This window comes from Penaeus chinensis, chromosome 16 (assembly GCF_019202785.1).
Source record: "Penaeus chinensis breed Huanghai No. 1 chromosome 16, ASM1920278v2, whole genome shotgun sequence".
Classification (NCBI taxonomy): domain Eukaryota; kingdom Metazoa; phylum Arthropoda; class Malacostraca; order Decapoda; family Penaeidae; genus Penaeus; species Penaeus chinensis.
This window is the reverse complement of record NC_061834.1, coordinates 10762017-10767016: the sequence shown is the minus strand read 5'-3', so window position 1 is coordinate 10767016 and position 5000 is coordinate 10762017.

Below are 5000 nucleotides of genomic sequence, written 5' to 3'. Positions count from 1 at the left end.
TAAATGATAGGAGAGAAAGATAGGGATAGGAAAAAGAAAGAGAGAGAGATAGAAGAGAGAGAGAGAGAAGAGAGAGAGAGAGAGAAGAAAGAAAGATAGATGGAAGAGAAGAGGGAGAGAGGAGGAAAAAAAAGAGAAGAGATAGAGAGAAGAGAGAGAGAAGAGGGAGAAATAGAGAAATAATAATTAGATATAGAGAAATAGAGGGAAGAAAAAAAGGAAGAAGAGAGAGGAGAGAGGAGAGAATTAGAGGGAGAGAAGAGAAGAGAGAGAGAGAAGAAGAGAGAAGAGAGATAGGTAGAGAGAGAGAGAGAGAGAGAGGGATAGAGAGAGATGAAGATAGGGGAGATAAGAAAAAAAGAAGGAGATGAAGAGAGAGAGGGAGAGAGAGAGAGGAGAAGAGAAAATAAGATAGAGAGAAGAAGAGGAGAGAGAGAGAGAAAAGAAAAGAGAGAGAGAGAAAAGGAGAAAAAAAAAAAAAGAAGAAGGGGTGGGGGGAAAGAAGGATGGGAGGAGAGAGGAGAGAAGAGAGAAAGAATGGAGAGAGAAGAGAGAGAGAGAGAGAAGAGAAAGAAGGGAGATAGAGAAAAAAAGATAGAAGAGATAGAAGAAAGAAGATGGAGATAGAGAGAGAGAAGGGGGAAGAGAGAAAGATGGAGAGAGATATAGAGATGAGAGAGAAGAAGAGAAAGAGAGAAGAGAGAGAGAGGAAGAAGAAAAAAAGAAGAAGAGAGATAGAGATTGAGGAAGAGAGAAAAATAAAGAAGAGATATGAATATAGAAGAGAGAGAAGAGAGAGAGATAGAGGGGGAGAAGGAGAGAGGAGAGAGAGAATAGAGAGAGGAGAGATATAGAGATAGGGGAGAGATAGAAGAAAAGGAGAAAGAGAATAGAGAGAGAGAGATAAGATAGAGAGAATAGAGAAAATAGAAAGAGAGAAGAGAGAAGAGAGAGAAGAGATAGAGATATAGAGAGATATTTAGAGAAAGATAGAAATATTGAAGATATATAGAGAAAGAGAAGAGAAAAGAGAGAGAGAGAAGAGAGTGTGAGAGAGAGATAGAGAGAGAGAGATAGAAAGAAGGGAGAAAGAGGGAGTAGAAAATATAGAGAAAAAAGATAAATAGAAGAAAGAAAAATAGGTAGAGAAGAAATTAATAAAGAGAGATAATTTTAAATAAAGAAAAGAATGAAGAGGGAAAAGATATATAAGAAATAGATAGAGAGAAGATAGTATTTAAAAGAGATGAGGGGGGGTAGAAGGGGGGAATAATTGGGGAAAAATAGAGTTTAGAGAGAGAGAATAAAGATAAGGAAATAAAAAGAGAAGAGAGAGGAAAAGAGTAGAGAGAGAAGAAGAGAGATATATAGAAGAGGAAGGAGAAAGAGGGAGAAAAATTTAAAAAAAGAGGAGAAAAGAGAAAAAAAGAAGAGGGGGGAAAAGAGATGAGGGGAAGAAAAAGAGAGAGAGAGAGAAGAAGGAGAGAAGAAGGGAGAGAAGAGAGAGGAGAGAGGGGGGTTTGGGGGTGTGTGGGTGAAGTGAAAAAATAGAGAAAAGGGGAAAGAAAAGGGAAAAGAGAGAGAGAGAGAGAGATGAGAGAGAAAAAAAAGGAGGAGTAAGAGGGGAAAGAGGGAAAGAGAAAAAAAAAAAAAAGAGGAAAGAGAAGGGAAAAAGGAGAAAAGAGGAAAAGAGAGGGAAAAAGGGAAAAGGGAGAAAAAAAAAGAAGAAAGAGGTGAAGGGGGGGGGAAGAGAGAAAAGGAGGAAAAGGGGGGGGGGGATGAGAGAGAAAAAGAGAGAGAGAAGAGAAAGAAAGGTGAGAGGGAGAAAAGGGAAAGAGAGAGATAGGAAGAGAAAAAAAAAAAGAGGGGAGGAGAAGAGAGAGGGAGTAGAGAAAGAGAGAGAGAAGAGAGAGATGAAAAAAAAGAGAGGGAAGATAAGAAAAAAAAAAAGAGAAGAGAAGAAGAGAGAGAGGAGAATAGAGAAAGAAAGAGGATAGAAAAAGAAGAGAGAAAGAGAGGGATGAGAGAAGAAAATAAGGAAAGAGGAGGAAAATATAAAGAGAAAGAGGGGAGAGAAGAAAATAAGAGAAAGAGAGAGAGAAAAGAGAAGAGAATGAAGAGGGAGAGAAAAGGAAGAAAAAAAAAGAAGAGAAGAGAAGAGAGATGGGGGGATAGAGAGAAGAAGAGAGGAGAGATAAAAAAATAGAGAGGAGGAGAGAGAAAGAGAGAAAGAAAAAAGAGAGAGAGAGGAGAAAAGAGGGGGAGAGAGAGAAGAGAGAGAGAAAGGGATAAGAAGAGAGGAGAATGGATAAAAAAAAAATGGGGAAGGAAGAGAATGAGAGAGAGAGAGGGAGAAGAAAAAGAGAGAGAGAATAGAGAGAGAAGAAGAATAGAATAGATAGAGAGAGAGAGAATAGAAAAAAAAGAAGAGAGAGAGAGAAGAGAGAGAGAAGAGAGAGAGAAAGATGAGAGAGAGATAGAGATGTGAGGGAGAGAGAAGATAGATGAAGATAGAGAGAGAAGAGAAGATAGAGAGAGAAGAAGAGAAGAGAGATAGAGAAGAGGAAAGAAGAGGATAGAATATATAGAGAGAAAGAAAGAGATAGAGAGTAAAGAAGAGAGAGAGAAATAGATTTATGAGAAAAAAAAAAGATTAGAGAATAAGTAGGGTAGATAGAGAGAGTGAGAGAATAGAGCTATAAGATATAGATAGAATATTAATATATGATAAGAGAATAGAAGAATAGATATAATACTAGATATAGATAGATAATAAATATATATTATATATGTAAGATTTAATCTGAAGAACAACCAACCTCTCTATATCTTAAGTCTTTCTTATACGAAAACAATATATACTATCTCTATATAAAATTTGTGATAGGTTAAGAAATTGTTAGATATCATAGATATGTCATCTCTATAAAAAAAATCATATATATTATCTAGATATTTCTATAAGATTTCTCAGATTATACGATATAAGCTATATAATCTTTTTTTTTTTGATTTTACGCATCTATCTCTCTCGATCTCCAGCATAGATATATCTCTCTATCTCTTTCTCTCGATCAGACTATTGTTAGATCTCTAAAAACTCAACCATATTCCTATCTCGAATATTTAGGTATCACTCGCTCCTCTCTATCGCTCTCTCGCTCTCTCTCTAGCTATCCTCTTCCATACCACTCTCTCATCATCTCTTCATATCATCTACCACCCGCCTCTCTCTCTCCTCGATCTACTTCTCTCCGCTCTCTCTCTCGCCACCCCATCCTCTCTCTCTCGAACATGCTACCAAGAAATTTAAAGCATTAAAAATGATCCTGTAATTTTGAAAAGATATGTTAAAGAAACTAATTTCGTAATAGCAAGGGTAAATAATATATAGATAAAGAATATAATATTGATAGATATATACATATATATTATATTGAAAGATATTGAGTTATATTTTGTTATTTTTATGTTTGATGTTAATGTAATTTTGAGTTTATTGTGGTAGTGTATGGGGTATGGTATATTGGATATATAGATAAATATATGATATAGATCTAGATATATATAGATAGAGATAAAAAAAATAATATTTAGGATATATAGATAGATCTAGAGAAAGAATAGAGATCTAGAGATATATATATCAAAAGAATAGAGTCTACTATATAACCAATACTATAGAGATCTATATAACAAAGATAATCATAGGAGTATAGATTAGATATAGTATATATGAAGAGATAGATAGAGAAGACGAGAGAGAAAAGAAGAATTAAGATATGAAAAATATTAAGTAGTGATGAATATATATATATAGGTATAATAGAGAGAGATATAAGTATATAGATAGAGAAGAGAGAAGAGAGGAATATATAGATATGATAGAGGGATAAGATAGTAGATAGAGAGAGAATATAGTAGATAGAAGAGAGAGATGGCTATAGAGAGAGAGAGAAAGAAGAAAGAGGAAGAAGATAGAAAAGAATAGAGAGTTAGATAGATATATATAGAGATATATGGAGAAGATAGATAAAGAAGATAGAGAGATAGATAGATGAGATATATGATGAAGATATTAATATAATATATATAGTATTAAAAAAAAACATATATATATATGATATATAATGGGAGATAAAAGGGGCTCAGTAATAATAGATAAATAATCATATACGTCTATATTACTATAGAGTCCATATACGCTCTATCTCTCATAACTCTAGAGCATCCTATATCTCAGACGCAACAACCCTCATATCTCTATCTCTCATATCTCTATCTAAATATCAAGATCATATATTAGATATAAGCATATCGACTCTCCTATCTCTCTCACTACCAATACTCTCTCGATATCTACAAAATCCACCGCTATCTCTCTCTCATTCGCATCCACACCCAAATCCTCTCTATCTGCCTAGCTCTCTCTATCAGATATAATCTATTCTACCACAGAGCCTACATAGAGCATATCCCACAACTCAAATCATAATTAGGGCATTTCTTATTATCTGTGAGATCCTATAATAATAATATAGTAACCATAATCTATTACCTCGCTCTACTACTATATATATAGATATATAGATCTATTGAGGAAGATAGATAGAGATAGATAGAATCAGAGTATAGATATTAGATAGAGATCGAGAGAGAAGAAAGAGGAAGAAAAATAGATATAGAAGTAGAGAGATAGATAGAGAGAGGAAGTAATAGATAAAAGAGAGAATGGAAAATATAAAGAAGATAAGAAGAGAAGAAGAGAGAATGAGAGAGGAAGAGATAGAGAGAAAAAAAAAAGGATAAGAGAAGAATAGGGAGAGAGAAAGAGAAGATAATAAAAAATAATAGATATATATATATAGATAAGAGAGAGAGAAGAGGATAGAAGATATATATTGAGAGAGTGATGAAAAAAAAAGAGGATGTATAGATATAGAGTTATAAAGATAGAAGAGAGATATAATATAGAGAATAGAGAAGAATAAGAGAGATGA